Genomic DNA, 19006 nt, shown 5'->3' on the forward strand with positions numbered 1-19006 from the left:
AAAGACACAATCCTTTATTGTTCTAAATTAAACCATACTTACCGTCACGCCCATTCCAGCTGAAGCCAACGATCTCCTGCAATAAAAGAAAAATAATAAAGCAACCTCATCCTTACCTTTCCATGGTTCCCACGACAGCTTCAGCTCTGCTACATCGAGATAACAGGCTGGACCGCAGCAGAACGCTGCCATCCAGCCTGTCATCCCGCAGACACTGAGAAGCGCAGGCATGCTTGCGCTCTGCAGTGTCTGGCTGTGACGGCATAAAGATGAGACGAGTTCATGTCCAATGAACTCGGCGCACCTCATGCACGTCACTGACAGCGTGGGAGAATTCTCCTGCACTCAGCACTTCAGCGTGAGAATTCTCCCACGCTGTCAGTGACGTGCATGAGGTCAGCTGAGTTCATTGGACATGAATGAGCTCACCTCATGCACGTCACTGACAGCGTGGGAGAATTCTCACGCTGTAGCGCTGAGTGCAGGAGAATTTTCCCACGCTGTCAGTGACGTGCATGAGGTGAGCTGAGATCATTGGACATGAATGAGCTCACGTCATGCACGTCACTGACAGCGTGGGAAAATTCTCCTGCACTCAGCGCTTCAGCGTGAGAATTTTCCCACGCTGTCAGTGACGTGCATGAGGTGAGCTCATTCATGTCCAATGAACTCAGCTGACCTCATGTACGTCACTGACAGCGTGGGAGAATTTTCACGCTGAAGTGCTGAGTGCAGGAGAATTCTCCCACGCTGTCAGTGACGTGCATGAGGTGCGCCGAGTTCATTGGACATGAGCTTGTCTCATCTTTATGCCGTCACAGCGAGACACTGAGGAGCGCAAGCATGCCTGCGCTTCTGAGTGTCCGCGGGATGACAGGCTGGATGGCAGCGTTCTGCTGCGGTCCAGCCTGTCATCTCGATGTAGCAGAGCTGAAGCTGTCGTGGGAACCATGGAAAGGTAAGGATGAGGTTGCTTTATTATTTTACTTTTATTGCAGAAGACATTGGCTTCAGCTGGAATGGGCGTGACGGTAAGTATGGTTTAATTTAGAACAATAAAGAATTGTGTGTTTATTTCAATTAAAGGACTTTTTTCTGGGTGTTTGTGTTTTTTTTAAATACTTTACTAGAAATTCATGGTGGTCATGTCTAATATTGGCGTGACCCCATGAATTTCGGGCTTAGGGCCAGCTGATAATGCCAAGCTGGCCTTAACCCCTTTATTACCCAGTGAGCCACCGCACCAGGGCCCTGGATGAGTTGGGTACAGCGCCAGAAGATGGCGCTTCTATGAACGCGCCATTTTCCGGGGCGGCTGCGGACTGCAATATGCAGCGGGTGGGGTCCAGAAAGCTTGGGCCTCCCTGCGCTGCAGATTCCAGCCCCCAGCTGCCTAGTTGTACCTGGCTGGGCACAAAAATAGGGCGAAGCCCCACGCATTTTTTTTTTAAATTATTTCATGAAATTCATGGAATAATTAAGAAAAAAAGGGCTTCCCTATATTGTTGTGTCCAACCAGGTACAAATAGGCAGCTGGTGGTTGGGGGCAGCCCGTCCCTGCCTGCTGTACCTGGCTGGACACAAATATAGTGCGAAGCCCCACGTCAATTTTTTTTTAATTATTTCATGAAATAATTTTTTTAAAAAAGGGCTTCCCTATATTGTTGTGTCTGGCCAGGTACAAATAGGCAGCTGGTGGTTGGGGGCAGCCCGTTCCTGCCTGCTGTACCTGACTGGACACAAATATAGGGCAAAGCCCCACGTCAATTTTTTTTAAATTATTTCAGGAAATTCATGAAATAATGAAAAAAAAATTGATGTGGGGCTTCGCCCTATATTTGTGTCCAGTCAGGTACAGCAGGCAGGAACGGGCTGCTCCCAACCACCAGCTGCCTATTTGTACCTAGCCGGACACAACAATATAGGGAAGCCCTTTTTTTCTTAATTATTCCATGAATTTCATGAATTTAAAAAAAAAATACGTGGAGCTTCGCCCTATTTTTGTGTCCAGCCAGGTACAACTAGGCAGCTGGGGGCTGGAATCTGCAGCGCAGGGAGGCCCAAGCTTTCTGGGCCCCACCCGCTGCAAATTGCAGTCCGCAGCCGCCCCGGAAAATGGCGCGTTCATAGAAGCGCCATCTTCTGGCGCTGTACCCAACTCATCCAGGGCCCTGGTGCGGTGGCTCACTGGGTAATAAAGGGGTTAAGGCCAGCTTGGCATTATCAGCTGGCCCTAAGCCCGAAATTCATGGGGTCACGCCAATATTAGACATGACCACCATGAATTTCTAGTAAAGTATTTAAAAAAAACACAAACACCCAGAAAAAAGTCCTTTAATTGAAATAAACACACAATTCTTTATTGTTGTAAATTAAACCATACTTACCGCCACGCCCATTCCAGCTGAAGCCAATGATCTCCTGCAATAAAAGTAAAATAATAAAGCAACATCATCCTTACCTTTCCATGGCTCCCACGACAGCTTCAGCTCTGCTACATCGAGATGATAGGCTGGACCGCAGCAGAACGCTGCCATCCAGCCTGTCATCCCGCAGACACTGAGAAGCGCAGGCATGCTTGCGCTACTCAGTGTCTGGCTGTGACGGCATCCAGATGAGCCGAGGTCATGTCCAATGAACTCGGCTCACCTCATGCACGTCACTCACAGCGTGGGAAAATTCTCACGCTGAAGCGCTGAGTGCAGGAGAATTTTCCCACGCTGTCAGTGACGTACATGAGGTGAGCCGAGTTCATTGTCGGCTCATCTGGATGCCGTCACAGTCAGACACTGAGGAGCGCAAGCAAGCCTGCGCTTCTCAGTGTGTGTGGCATGGCAAGCTGGATGGCAGCGTTCTGCTGCGGTCCAGCCTGTCATCTCGATGTAGCAGAGCTGGAGCTGTCCTGGGAACCATGGAAAGGTAAGGATGAGGTTGCTTTATTATTTTTCTTTTATTGCAGGAGATCGTTGGCTTCAGCTGGAATGGGCGTGATGGTAAGTATGGTTTAATTTAGAACAATAAAGAATTGTGTCTTTATTTCAATTAAAGGACTTTATTCTGGGTGTTTGTGTTTTTTTTTTAACTTTGACTATGGGGTTAGTAATGGGGGTGTCTTATAGACGCCTCTCCATTACTAACCTGGGCTTGATGTCAGCTGGCATTATAAGCTGACATCAACCCCAACCCTATTACCCCCTGCCACCGCACCAGGGCAGCGTGGAAGAGCGAGGCTAAGTGCCAGAATTGGCGCATCCTATGGATGCGCCATTTCTGGGGCGGCTGAGGGCTGGTGTTTCTAGCCTGGGAGGGGGCCAATATTCATGGCTCCCTTCCTGGGCTATTAATATCAGCCCCCAGCTGTCTGCCTAGCCTTTGCTAGCTACTAAATTAGGGGGGACCCCACGTCATTTTTTTTGGGGGGTCCTCCATTTTAATAGCTAGTAAAGGCTAGGTATTCAGCTGGGGGCTGATATTAGTAGCCTGGGAAGCTCCGTGGGTATTACCCCCTTCCCAGGCTTCAAACATCTGCCCCAGCTGTCTGCTTAACCTCCGCTAGAGACTAAAATTACGGGGAACCCCACGCCAATTTTTTTTAATAATAAATCCTTTATTTTAATACTAAATGACAAGTACAGTAACCAACACTGTCACTGTACTTATTATATATGTGACTGACATGTTTCTATCTATCTAATCTATGTGTGAAGCTCTATTCTGTCTGTTATAAATTGTCGGGTACAGATGCTGAATTGCCGGCCGGCTTTTTTAAAGAGACGGTGCATGAAAACACTATTATTTTTTTTAATAAATCCTTTGCAGTAAATGACAAGTACAGTAAGCAACACTGTCACAGTACTTCATATATATGTAACTGACATATTTCTATCTATCTAATCTATGTGTGAAGCTCTATTCTGTCTGTTATAAATTGTCGGGTACCGCTGCTGAATTGCCGGCCGGCTTTTTTAAAGAGACGGTGCACGAAAACACTATTATATTTTTTAATAAATCCTTTACACTAAATGACAAGTACAGTAAGCAACACTGTCACTGTACTTCGTATATATGTGGCTGACATGTTTCTATCTATCTAATCTATGTGTGATTCTCTATTCCTTCTATTCTAAATTGTCGGGTACAGATGCTGAATTGCCGGCCGGCTTTTTTAAAGAGACGGTGCATGAAAACACTATTATTTTTTTAAATAAATTCTTTGCAGTAAATGACAAGTACAGTAAGCAACACTGTCACAGTACTTCATATATATGTGACTGACATGTTTCTATCTATCTAATCTATGTGTGAAGCTCTATTCTGTCTGTTATAAATTGTCGGGTACCGCTGCTGAATTGCCGGCCGGCTTTTTTAAAGAGACGGTGCACGAAAACACTATTATATTTTTTAATAAATCCTTTACACTAAATGACAAGTACAGTAAGCAACACAGTCACTGTACTTCATATATATGTGACTGACATATTTCTATCTATCTAATCTATGTGTGATGCTCTATTCCTTCATGTCTAAATTGTCGGGTACCGGTGTATGCCGCTGCTGAATTGCCGGCCGGCTTTTTTAAAGAAAGCGTCTTCTGAGCAGTTTGTCAGCTTTTGGACACCTTTGAAGGTGTTTTCTATGTGTTCCTATGTGTTTTTGTTTGCCTGCCATTGGTTTTAACGGTGTTCGATGGTGTTCTAAGGTGTTCGACGAACAGTTCGACGAACAGTTCCTCGAACATCCCGGTGTTCGACGAACCGAACCGAACCCGAACACTACGGGGGTGGCTCAACACTAGTGGCAACCCAGTAGTCATGATTACTTCGAATTCTGACAATATGAGGGTCATGCTGCAGGTAGTGCAGCAAGAAGGCACTTATGTGTCTTGCGCATCTTGGAGCCCCAAAATTATTTTCCGGGCTAGATGCAGCTAAAAATTATTTTTAATTTTAAATCTGGTGGAGCTTATTATAGATGGCCTAATAGGATCAGTGCTGCACACTGCTACAAAGCCCAAATTATTTTCCAGTCAAGATACAGATAAACATGATTAGTAATTTGAAAGCTTAAAACGGTTGGTAGGGTGATTTTAAACAATCATCAAGCTTTTACTCTCCCCAGGATGACACAGGGGTAGAAAAGTCGTTTCGGATCCATGATTTGTTCATCTTTATGAACGTGAGTCTGTCTACATTATCAGTGGAGAGCCGCGTGCGCTTATCTGTCAGCACACCACCAGCAGCGCTGAACACACGTTCAGACAGAACGCTGGCTGCGGGGCATGACAAGATCTCCAAGGCGTAAGTGGCTAGCTCCGGCCATTTATCCAGATTGGAAGCCCAAAAAGAGCAAGGGTCCAGTGACACAGTCGTGGCTTCAATGTTTACTTGGAGATACTCCTGTACCATCGTCTCTAGGCGTTGACTATGTGTCAGACTTCTTGTCTCCTGTGGCCTTGCAAAGGATGGGCTAAAAAAGTGGTGAAATGATTCCGCAAAATTGATGTTACCACCAGATACTGTGGTTCTGTTACGGTTTGAGTGCTGAACACTTGACGGTCCCACGGTTGGCAAGTTGGAACTGTGAGATTCACTACGTGCACCACTGGTATTTTGTGGAAAAGCACATGTAAGATTCTGCAACAGTCTCTGCTGATACTCCTGCATGCGTGCATCCCTTTCTATGGCAGGAATAATTTCTGCAAATTTACTTTTGTACCAGGGATCTAACAGTGTGGCAACCCAGTAGTCAGGATTATTTCTAATTCTCACAATTCGAGGGTCATGTTGCAGGTAGTGCAGCAAGAAGGCACTCATGTGTGTTGCGCATCCAGGAGCACCAAGTCCCTGTTGTGTTGGTGGCGAGGTAACAATCATGCTTCCTTCCTCTGTCCTCTCCCCCCAACCTCGCACAACAGAAATGTGATCAAGGTCTCCCTCATCTGATGAGTCTTCCATCAGTTCGTCCTCCACTTCTTCCTGGGCTCCTGCACCTTCCTCACTAGTTTGGCTGCTACCATGCGCCCTGGTAAAACCATCTCCCCCACCCTCACATGCCTGCCGCCTTGGTGCTGCCGACCATCTGGACCTTGCAGATGTTAGCCCTTCCGCATACAACTCCTCCTCCTCTACTTCCTCCACCTCCTCTTGTGCCACCACCTGACTCCGAATTCTGTTTAACATGTGCTCCAGCATGTAAATCACCGGAATAGTCATGCTGATAATGGCATCGTCAGCGCTAAACAACTTCGTCGCCATTTCAAAACTGTGCAGAAGGGTGCATAGGTCCCTGATCTGAGACCACTCCTCCAGCGTGATTTTCCCCACCTCTGAATCTTGTTGGCCCAGGCTATACGTCAGAACGTATTGCACCAGGGCTTGTCGGTGCTGCCACAGTCGCTGCAACATGTGCAGAGTTGAATTCCACCGGGTAGGCACATCGCATTTTAGCCGGTGAAGTGGCAGGCCCAACGACTTCTGTAGAGATGTAAGTCGCTGAGCTGCGGGATGCGAACGGTGGAAGTGAGCACACAGCGACTGTGCCCTCTGCAGAAGGCCATCTAGTCTGGGATAGTGGGCTAAAAATTGCTGGACAACCAGGTTCAACACGTGAGCCATACAAGGCACGTGTGTGACATTGCCCCGGCGAAGGGCCGCACCCAGGTTTGCAGCATTGTCGCACACGGCCTTCCCTGGTTTCAGGTCCAGTGGAGACAACCATTCATGAAATTGGTTCTCCAGAGCTGACCACAACTCCTCAGCTGTGTGACTCACATTTCCCAGACATTTCAATGTAAAAACCGCCTGATGGCGTTGAGCCCTACTGCCAGCATAGTAAGGAGGTGTGCAGGATCCCTTCTGCGCAGTTAGAAAGCTTGTGGCATGACCAGACAGGCTTTGGGTGCAGGTGGAAGACCGAGAGGAGGTTGAGGAGGCAGAAGCAGTGGAGGAACTTTGACATAAAGAGGATTGACGCACAACTCGTGGGGACGGCAAGACTTGGACAGCAGCCCCTTGTCCTGCTGTCACCATAGTTACCCAGTGCCCAGTCAGCGACATGTAACGCCCCTGTCCATGCCTACTCGTCCAAGTGTCTGTGGTGAAATGCACCCTGTCACACACAGAGTTTCTCAAAGAAGCGGTGATGTTGTGTGCGACATGCTGGTGGAGCGCAGGCACACCTTTCTTTGAGAAGTGGTGCCGACTGGGCATCTGGTACTGGGGCACTGCGACGGACATAAGGTCTCGAAAATCCTCTGTGTCCACCAGGCGGAAAGGCAGCATTTCTGTTGCCAAGAGCTTGCAGATGGTGAAATTCAACCTCTTAGCTTTCTCATGGCTAGGAGGAAATGGTCTTTTACTTGTCCACATCTGAGGGACCGAGGGCTGGCTATTGTGCTTAGACGGGGTTGATAAGGGTGTCCCCGGCAAACTGCCGGTCTGTGAGGAAGATGCAGGCGGACATGTTAGGTTGCCTTGATCCAAAGGTGGTGCTATCGATGTCGGACAGCGCTCAACACCAGCTGCTGTTACCACCTCCAAAGAAAATGATGACCTGCCAATCACGCTGGCTGTTGCGGGTAAAGAGGTGGCAGGTCTGCGCCCCAAAACAGGTGTGACTGCTGTCCCCCCAGTCACAGAGGATGAAGAGGCCGCGGATGCACAAGATATGGCAGACGGTGGTTGGCCCGGCCGGCTAGGCCGCATTGTAGCACACTGAGCTTCCCACTGCAACTTATGCTTCATGTCCATGTGCCGGTTCATGCATGAAGTACTCAAACTATGTATTTTTTGGCCTCTACTTAGCTTTTGCTGACAAATGTTACAGATAACACGAGTTGGGTCATCTTTATCGATCTGAAAAAATGCCCAGGCTATGCAAGGCTTAGCACCCATGCGACCTGAAGAGCCACCACGACTTGTGGTGAGAGGCAGAGTTGTGTTTGAGGATGCAGTTGTTGACGTGCTTCCAGTACTACGTCTCTGTCCAGGAAGGCACAACCTGACCTCGTCGTCACTAGCATCTTCCTCCACCTCCTCTGCTGACCTCATCTCTTGGCTGACTGTGGGTTGACAGTAAGTGGGATCTCCAACATCATCATCATCACCCTGTGTGTTATCACACCCGTCGTCCTCAGAGCCAACCTGTTCCTGCCCTGACAAAAAACTAAAGTTGTCGCTCCAATCAGGTATTTGAGTCTTATCATCGTCTTCCTCATTGTCTCCACCAACAGGAGTTACAGTTTGGGAATGAGGGTCTACATTATGGTCAGAACCTTCTGCGTCTGGTCCTCGATCCGACTCATAAAGATTCTGGGCATCAGTGCAGATCATTTCCTTGTCTGGATTCACAGAAGCGCTGGAGTCGACCTCTGATTCCCAGGCTATAGTATGAGTAAACAGCTCTGCAGACTCAACCATCTGTTCTACCTCATACTCAGACGGGCAGCTGGAGATTTGGGAGCTGTGAGGGAGCAAGTGCGATTTGGGTGACACCTTTGAGGACTGGAGTATTTGTGATGTTGAAGTTGATGTGGAGGAGAGCCCACTTAAAGGAGCACTTGATATCCGTTGAAGCACCTGCTGTTTTTGTGCCTCATCTGGAATTTGTAGCGATTGGCATGGCCGTAAGAAAGGGATCTTATCACATTGTCCGCTAAAAGAAGTAGACATTTTAGTTTGGCTGGAAGATGGTCTTTCTTCTGCAGATGTTACTGTTGCTTTAACACCTACCCCACGGACACAACCTTTTTTCCCCTTCCCAACACGCCTATTCCCCTTTCCACCAGCAGCAGGCCTTTTTCCACTCATTTTGGTGGTTAACTAATTCACAACTCTGGAGTTGTTTGCACAAAAAAACAATGGATGGTAACCGAGCAGAGCTGAGTGGCCAAACTGTGGTATTAGGCCAAAACTATTGGCTGGGTTAGATGCAGAAAAAAATATATTCAGTTTGCAACCTGATGGAGGTCAGTATAGATTGACTAATACAACAAGTCCCACACACAGCTAGAAGCCCAAATATTTTTTCAGAGGTACTGTAGATGCAGATAAAAATTAGTTTTAATTTGCAACCTGATGGAGGTCAGTATAGATGGACTAATACAACAAGTCCCACACACAGCTAGAAGCCCAAATATTTTTTCAGAGGTACTGTAGATGCAGATAAAAATTAGTTTTAATTTGCAACCTGATGGAGGTCAGTATAGATGGACTAATAGAGAAAGTCCGACACACTGCTAGAAGGCCAAATATTTTTTCAGAGCTAGATGCAGAAAAAAATTATATTCAGTTTGCAACCTGATGGAGGTCAGTATAGATGGATTAATAGAACAAGACCCACACACAGCTAGAAGCCCAATATTTTTTCAGAGGTAGATGCAGAAAAAAATATATTCAGTTTGCAACCTGATGGAGGTCAGTATAGATGGACTAATACAACAAGTCCCACACACAGCTAGAAGCCCAATATTTTTTCAGAGGTAGATGCAGAAAAAAATATATTCAGTTTGTATCCTGATGGAGGTCAGTATAGATGGACTAATACAACAAGTCCCACACACAGCTAGAAGCCCAAATATTTTTTCAGAGGTAGATGCAGAAAAAAATATATTCAGTTTGCAACCTGATGGAGGTCAGTATAGATGGACTAATACAACAAGTCCCACACACAGCTAGAAGCCCAAATATTTTTTCAGAGGTACTGTAGATGCAGATAAAAATTAGTTTTAATTTGCAACCTGATGGAGGTCAGTATAGATGGACTAATAGAGAAAGTCCGACACACTGCTAGAAGGCCAAATATTTTTTCAGAGCTAGATGCAGAAAAAAATTATATTCAGTTTGCAACCTGATGGAGGTCAGTATAGATGGATTAATAGAACAAGACCCACACACAGCTAGAAGCCCAATATTTTTTCAGAGGTAGATGCAGAAAAAAATATATTCAGTTTGCAACCTGATGGAGGTCAGTATAGATGGACTAATACAACAAGTCCCACACACAGCTAGAAGCCCAATATTTTTTCAGAGGTAGATGCAGAAAAAAATATATTCAGTTTGCAACCTGATGGAGGTCAGTTTAGATGGACTAATACAACAAGTCCCACACACAGCTAGAAGCCCAAATATTTTTTCAGAGGTAGATGCAGAAAAAAATATATTCAGTTTGCAACCTGATGGAGGTCAGTATAGATGGACTAATACAACAAGTCCCACACACAGCTAGAAGCCCAAATATTTTTTCAGAGGTACTGTAGATGTAGATAAAAATTAGTTTTAATTTGCAACCTGATGGAGGTCAGTATAGATGGACTAATAGAGAAAGTCCGACACACTGCTAGAAGGCCAAATATTTTTTCAGAGCTAGATGCAGAAAAAAATTATATTCAGTTTGCAACCTGATGGAGGTCAGTATAGATGGATTAATAGAACAAGACCGACACACAGCTAGAAGCCCAATATTTTTTCAGAGGTAGATGCAGAAAAAAATATATTCAGTTTGCAACCTGATGGAGGTCAGTATAGATGGACTAATACAACAAGTCCCACACACAGCTAGAAGCCCAAATATTTTTTCAGAGGTACTGTAGATGCAGATAAAAATTAGTTTTAATTTGCAACCTGATGGAGGTCAGTATAGATGGACTAATAGAATGATGCTATGCCCAAAAGATTTTACTTCACTAGGTGCAGTAAAAAAATTGGTATTCTATACACAGGTGGTATATCTTGCAACACAGATAGGCTACTCCACTGACTAACACACTCTGCAATAGGCCAAAAAGGATTAGCTTTGCTAGATTCAGCCAAATGCTGTGAAAAAAACTTGCACAGCACTGGCACAGACCTGCCTGGCAAAAACTGATACTAACTGATGTAACCTAGTCCTGAAAAGGACTCCAATTACAATTAGTCTTTACTCCCACAACCTATCTATTTAAGAGCACAGACCTCCCTGATAAAAGTCGTAGGAAATGCTGTAACCTAGTCCTTAAAAGGACTGCAATCACAACTATTCCCTACTCCCAAGCTATCTATATATTTGTGCGAAAATTGGCTTGAAATTAACAAGGTATAGCGCACACAGCAACAGCGGTGCCGTCTAACACGCAGCTGCAGCAGTGAGAAAATGGTGGCGACGGGGAAAATGGCTTGGTCTTATAGGGCAAGGACATGTGACATACACTGCCAATGACACATGCCCTTGCTTGTGTGAAAAAAAGCACTTCGCTCCGTGTGTGCGCTGCTGATAGGCTGACAGATTGCACCTCCCCACTGCAAATGCGGGAAAGAGAAAAAAAATGGAGATCTTCATTGTTCCTGCAGAGATCCATCCCCTGCCCCTCCCCCCACCCCGCTGTACACTCAAACTGCGTATTAACATTAATTTTCATCATTACTGAGAAAAAATCCAGTTATGATTTTGGTGCACGAACAGTTATCGAACATAACCTCGAACAGCCGAATTTTTATCAAATTGTTCGTGTTCGCCGAACGGCTCGAACACCGCCCAAAACAGCTCGAATTTGAGATTGGCGAACAGTTCGAGTAGAACAACGCTCATCTCTAGTCCCCACCTGCAGATAATTGCCAATAATTTCCATCTATTGTCTATTCCATTTGCACAACAGCATCTGAAATTGATTGTCAATCAGTGTTGCTTCCTAAGTGGAGAGTTTGATTTCACAGAAGTTTGATTTACTTGGAGTTATATTCTGTTGTTTAAGTGTTCCCTTTATTTTTTTGAGCAGTGTATTATCTTTATTAGTAATATTATAACAAACCAAAAGTATACAAAAGACATTAACATAAGTCCACAAAGCAAGAGAACTATGCAGATGGTCCTATATGTACATATGCAAAGTATACAGCAGAACCACCTAAAAGCAGGGCATAGTCACAAAGTGAAGGGGTCAAATAGTGATGAGTGAATCTGCTGAAACTTGGCCAGGAAATTAAATTTGCCTCCAAATTATTCAAGGCAAATTAAACCTTCCTTATTATGCTTCCAGACTTTAAAGATAGTCTGGTCCTTTATACAACTCCTGGCAGTGTGGCTTTCAGTGCGGCGACAGCATGGCTTCAGAACGCTATTATCTGCAGATTAACCGCATATCTGCAGGTTAATAGCATTTTTTTACACAACAGGTTCCCTTTAAAAGACACCTGTAAGGCTGTGTGCCCACTATGCGTTTTTTAAGCTTTTCCGCAGCGGCAATTCCGCCGCAGAAACGCTTAAAAAACGCTTGGTAGAAGGTCTGCAATGTTCCCCAATGATAATTCGCATGTGCTGTGCACATGCTGCGGAAATTTCCGCTGCGGATTATCATTGCGGAAAAATCCGCAACACTGCCAATTATTTTGCGTAAGCGCTGTGTTTTTGCCGCCATTGACTTGCATTGAATCGCTTAATATCCGCATGACTACATGTGCACATGCGGATGTTAAGCGATTCAATGTGCGGATGGCACCCGGGTCTGGAGAAGAGGAGACTCTCCTCCAGACCCGGGTACCATAGTACCTATAAAAAAAAATTTTTAAAATAAAAAATAAACATTATACTTATCTTCTGATGGCTCCCTGTCTCCTTAGCGATGCATCCTGGCTTCCCGGCAGCTCGCAATTGTCTAAAAGGACCTCCCATGACGTCATTTAGTCATCTGATGGGTCATGAGACCGCTGACGTCGGCGGTCGCGTGACCTGTCACCTGACTAAATGACGTCATGGAAGGTCCTTTTAGACCACCGCGAGCTGCCCAACACACCGGACGCACCGGACAAGGAGACCGGGGGGCCATCAGAAGGTGAGTATAATGTTTATTTTTTATTTTTTACCATTCTTTTACTATTAACTTGGTCACATTATATAAATTCATGCCGGTTGCATGGATTTATATAGTGTGACCAAGTTGTCAAGCACTTTTCCAAGTGATGCTAAAATCACTTGGAAAAGCGCTTGACAACCCGCATGCGAAATCGCATATGAAAAACGCGGGACATACGCTTGTCCCTGGCAGGAAAAACGCATGTAAAATCCGCATGCGTTTTTTCTGTCAGGGTAATGCAGAAACACTCAGGAACAATTCTGGAGCATTTTTGCATCGTGGGCACATAGCCTAGCACCATTTTTACCTCCTAACCTATTAGACTACTTTCCTTTATCCCCAATATGTGTATGTAATGCCGAACTAATCTTAAAATTTAAGGGGTCTGTGTATCAGTCCTGCTTTTAATTCCAGGGCAGTGCTTTATCTAGGAACAATCAAGCTGCTATGGCTGTAATAATACCCACTAAGGTTTGACTGATGAGTGGACTAGATGCTATTCTCCTGAATCTCCATGATATTCAACACTGTGCTTCAGTGCAAGCGTTAGTAACACTTCCAGTAATTGATGATAGATATCTTAGTAATATACATAAAGTAACAAACACTCATGAAAAATACATGATCTGTAATGTAAACCTTAATCAATTTTCTGTTCAATGCGTATAGACTTGTAGATATCTTCTATTGGAATAATGAAGTTACCTCTATTGAACATACTGCACTTTGCAGTGTCACGGTTTAACCTTGCCCTGTACGGGAGTGAATATATCTGCACTGTAGCCCAGCACTTTGACAAAACAAGGATTTCACTTAGCCGCTGTTTCACAAGTATGGTTATTTTCACTCTCTTTAAGGTACTCTTCCTGTAGAAAAATGAATTTCTCTAAGTTACTAGGAAAGCTTATCTAATTTTAACATGACACGCCAGAGGCAAAGAATACAGGTGAATACGTAAATGGGGAGGAAAAAAGGATAATGCTTTAATGGAAAATATTCTAGCAAAGGTTTTAAAATGCTGAATAGAATATATCAGAGACTTGTAATGTGCCTAATGTAGCCTTTCAGCAAGTCATGCTCAGGAGTTTGCTGCTCAGGATCTGAGACATCAGTAAACCAAGAAAATGAATCTAAACTTTTCTGTTCATTAACATATTCTCTGCATATAATCCCATCAAGAATCAAAGGTTTCTCAATTGTTACTGTATATACACAGTACTGAGAGGCACACTGCATAGGTAGGGAAGTTAGTAGTCTCTGTTACTACCCTTAAAGTGTTATATATGGGACTTATTTTGCCAACATACAATACCTTATGGTGGCTTCTGCCTCCACTCATCTGTTCTGGAGCTCCATTCTCTTCACAAAATGTTCTTTTGTGTCTCTTTTGTGTTCTTTTTGTGTCTCTTGTGCCTTCCAGCGCGCGCATTTTGAAGCTTTTTTTTAAGCTTTTTTCACTGTTTTCAGAACATTAACAGTAAGAACATGGAAGAGTCCAGGAGCCATTTGGGGAGCTGCATATCCTGCTACATGTTCACAGACTTGCCAGTGGAAAAGCCAAACTTCACATGCCAGAAATGCAAGCTTGTGTCCCTGTTGGAGGAAAAGTTGCGAAATCTAGAAGAGAGGTTAACTACCTTGAAAATCATTAAGGAAGGTGAAGAGTTCTTAGACAGAGCAGAATTATCTCTTCATGATTCAGAAAGAGAAGAAATTCGAACTGCACCTGAGGAAACAGAGGAATGGAAGCATGTGACCCAGAGAAGCAGGAGGATCGAGAGGCAGTCAGCACCCATACTGCTCAGGAACCAGTACCAGGCTCTCTCACAGGAGCACCATGAAGAAATACAGCAAGATAAGACTTTGCCAGCAATGAATAACCTTGTAAGCACTCAGAATCCTCCTGGATGGAGAAAGAAGAATGTTGTGAAGAAAAAACGGAGAGTGGTGGTCATGGGGGATTCCCTGTTAAGAGGAACAGAGGCCGCTATCTGCAGACCAGACATAACCTCAAGAGAAATGTGCTGTCTTCCAGGAGCAAAAATTAAAGATGTGTCTGACAGGATATCAAGACTCTTCAGACCTACAGATCACTACCCATTCCTGCTAATACATGTGGGGACAAATGACACCGCAAGAAAGGACCTGGAAGCCATCTGCAGTGACTTTGAAGACTTAGGCAAGAAAGTGAAAGAATTGGGAGCGCAGGTGGTCTTCTCATCCATCCTCCCAGTGGATGGCCATGGAACAATGAGGTGGAATAAGATTCTACAGGTGAACAACTGGCTACGTCGATGGTGCCGTCAACAAGGATTTGGATTTCTGGATCACGGAATGAATTACCTATACGATGGACTACTTGCTAGAGATGGGGTGCACCTTACAAAGACTGGAAAACATGTATTTGGAAGTCGCCTTGCTACACTCATCAGGAGAGCTTTAAACTAGAACAATGTGGGAAGGGAAGCAAAAGGCCAGAAAAAGCCATACAGCTGACAAATACTATTGAGATCTCTGCTACTGGAAGTGGAAAGGAAGAACAAAGACAAAACAATTTAAATAATAAAAATATGGGAGGAAGAGAAACCAATCACAAACTAAAATGTTTTTATACAAATGCACAAAGCATGGGCAACAAACAATGAGAATTGGAACTACTAATGCAGGAAAAGAAATATGATGTCATTGGAATCACTGAAACTTGGTGGGACGATACACATGAATGGAATAAAAGGCTAAAAGGATACAACTTATTTGCAAGAAACAGACTTGATAAACGAGGAGGAGGTGTCGCATTGTATGTTAGAAAAGCGTATATCTGCACAGAGATTGAAGCTTCAGAGATTGGGAGTTCTGTGGAAACTGTTTGGGTAAGAATACAAGGAGAGAACAACGGAAAGGACACCATTGTAGGCATTTACTACAGGCCACCTGGGCAAGCTGAAGATATGGATGAACTCTTTATGTATCAAATGACCAAGTTCTCAAAAAAATATGACGTAGTGGTCATGGGAGATTTCAACTATCCAGACATTTGTTGGGAATCTCTCTTAAGTAAAACTAACAGGTCAAGCAAATTCTTATCCTCTCTTGCTGACAACTTTATCTTCCAAAAGGTAGGGGAGAAAACAAGGGGATCTGCTACTTTGGATCTAATCCTTATAAACAGGGATGAAATGGTTGAGGAGGTAAAGGTGGCTGGGACCCTAGGAGGCAGCAATCATGCTATTATAGAATTTTCGATAACTAGAGGAGGAAGACATGTGAAGACTCAAACTTCAAGGTTAGATTTTAGAAAGGCAGATTTTAAGAGACTCAGAAAGAGAATAGGAGGGATCCAATGGCTGGATGTCCTTAAGGACAAAAATGTCCAGGAAGGATGGGAAATTTTTAAAAATGAGATTCTCAAAGCACAATCGTTAACAATCCCGAAAAGTAGGAAGAATGGGAAGCATTTAAGGAAACCAGGATGGATGAACACAGAACTTAAACACATGCTAAAAAGAAAGAAAGAAATGTTTATTAAATGGAAAGAGGGAGGCATATCTAAAGAAGATTATAATGCAGTCTGCAGATCCTGTAGGGCACGTATCAGGTTAGCTAAAGCTGACAATGAATTAAGGCTTGCAAGAGATGTCAAAAGCAACAAAAAAGGATTTTGGGGGTATGTCAAAAGTAAAAGAAAAGTCAAAGATGCTATAGGATTTTTACAGGATGAAAATGGAGAAATGGTAAGAGAGGATGTTGAGAAGGCCGAACTTTTTAATTCCTATTTTGCATCTGTTTTCTCTCAGAAAGAAAATGTATCATCAACTGATCTTCACTGTCGTTTTAAAGGAATAGAAGAATCCAAGTTATCTGTAAACAGAAAGATTGTGAGGGAATATTTAGCTAACATAAATGAGTTCAAGTCTCCAGGTCCAGATGAATTACACCCCAGAGTACTGAAGGAGATCGTAGAAGAAATTTTAGAACCACTCTCCATAATCTTTGAAAATTCTTGGAGAACAGGAGAAGTCCCAGAAGACTGGAGAAGAGCAAATGTTGTTCCTATCTTCAAAAAGGGGAAGAAGGTGGACCCAGGGAACTATAGGCCGGTGAGTCTGACTTCTATACCAGGAAAGATCTTTGAACAAATTATTAAACAACATGTATGTAAGTACATGGATAATAATGAAGTAATTAACCAGAGTCAGCATGGGTTTGTAACTAACAAGTCATGTCAGACTAACTTAATTTCCTTCTATGACAGAATCACTGACTGGGTGGATCAGGGAAATGCTGTAGATATAGTATATCTTGACTTCAGCAAAGCATTTGACAAAGTATCTCACACCATCCTTATTGAAAAAATGACCAAGTATGCAATGGACCAGGCAACTGTTAGGTGGATTCATAACTGGCTTAGTGATCGGACTCAAAGGGTGGTTGTAAATGGCTTCACATCCAGCTGGATGAATGTCTCAAGTGGGGTACCACAGGGCTCCGTCCTGGGACCTGTATTGTTCAACATCTTTATCAATGATTTAGATGAAGGAATTGAGGATAAACTGATTAAATTTGCTGATGACACAAAGCTAGGAGGGATAGCTAATACTAGAGAAGAGAGAGAAGATTCAAAAAGACCTAAATAAACTGGAGCAGTGGGCAGCAAACAACAGAATGGTTTTTAACAGGGAAAAATGCAAAGTACTACATCTGGGCAATAAAAATGAAAAAAGCATATACAGAATGGGAGGAATAGAGCTAAGCAACAGTACATGTGAAAAAGACTTAGGTATACTAATAGATCATAGACTGAACATGAGTCAACAGTGTGATGCAGCAGCAAAAAAGGCAAATACAATTCTGGGATGTATTAACAGAAGCATACAGTCTAGATCACGTGAAGTCATTATCGGACTTTACTCCTCTTTGGTCAGACCTCATCTGGAATACTGTGTACAGTTTTGGGCACCACATTTTAAAAAAGACATAGACAAACTGGAGCAAGTTCAGAGAAGAGCGACCAGAATGGTGACTGGTCTGCAAACCATGTCCTATGAGGAACGGTTGCAGGATTTGGGAATGTTTAGCTTGCAAAAAAGAAGACTGAGAGGAGACTTAATAGCTGTCTACAAATATGTCAAGGGCTGTCACATTGTAGAAGGATCATCTTTATTCTCATTTGCACAAGGAAAGACTAGAAGCAATGGGATGAAACTAAATGGGAGGAGTCACAGATTAGATATTAGAAAAAACTTTTTGACAGTGAGGGTGATCAATGAGTGGAACAGGCTGCCACGAGAGGTGGTGAGTGCCCCTTCAATGGACGTCTTCAAACAGAGGCTGGACAGACATCTGTTTGAGATGATTTAGTGAATCCTGCTTTGAGCAGGGGGTTGGACCAGATGACCCAGGAGGTCCCTTCCAACTCTACATTCTATGATTCTATGATTCTATGATTCTTAAATCGGTATGGAGAATGTGAGAAGTCTAGGACTCGCATCTATTAAACACTGCTCTCCGATAGCACCAGCTGCACCTCCATTGACCCTTGATAGAACCATCTCTGCCTCCACTGTACACTGATAGGACTAGCTTTTCTTTCACTGATCTCTGTTAGGAACAGATCCACCTCCAGTACCCTCTGATAGGATCAGCTTTGTCTCCTCTGACCACTGATAGGGCCTGCTCTGCCTCCACTGCTCTCTAATAGGGCTATCTTCACAAGCCAATGACCTCTGATAGAACCAGCTCCACCTCCAGTGTCTTCTAATAGAACTAGTGCCAACATAATTGGGGTTGGTCCTACCAGAGTGCAGTGGAGTTGTGTTTTTGATTTGCTAACAGTGCTCTTCATAGTGAAGTCGGAGAAAACTGCAACCATTTTGTGACGCATAGAATATTCATAGATAAACTTCCATGTTGCCTTTACTTTACTTCACAGTATTTTTAATGTGGCTAATGGTGGCGTTATGTACATCTTTCAATATATGCCACTTTATGGTAATATACAGGCATATGACAGCTTTTCACTCTGAATCTAAAAAAACCTGTGCCATTTCTATACATTACCAACCCAGCATATGATAGAAGGCCACTATTTTGGCATATACCAGACTCATGTGGGCCTAAAGCCACATTAAAACGGCCTCTCTTTTTATAGTTTTGTTTTTATAGGCATAGCATAACATACTGCCT

The sequence above is a fragment of the Phyllobates terribilis genome, unplaced genomic scaffold (genome assembly GCF_046119375.1).
Source record: "Phyllobates terribilis strain yellow unplaced genomic scaffold, ASM4611937v1 Scaffold_1__5_contigs__length_1240528914, whole genome shotgun sequence".
NCBI lineage: Eukaryota > Metazoa > Chordata > Amphibia > Anura > Dendrobatidae > Phyllobates > Phyllobates terribilis.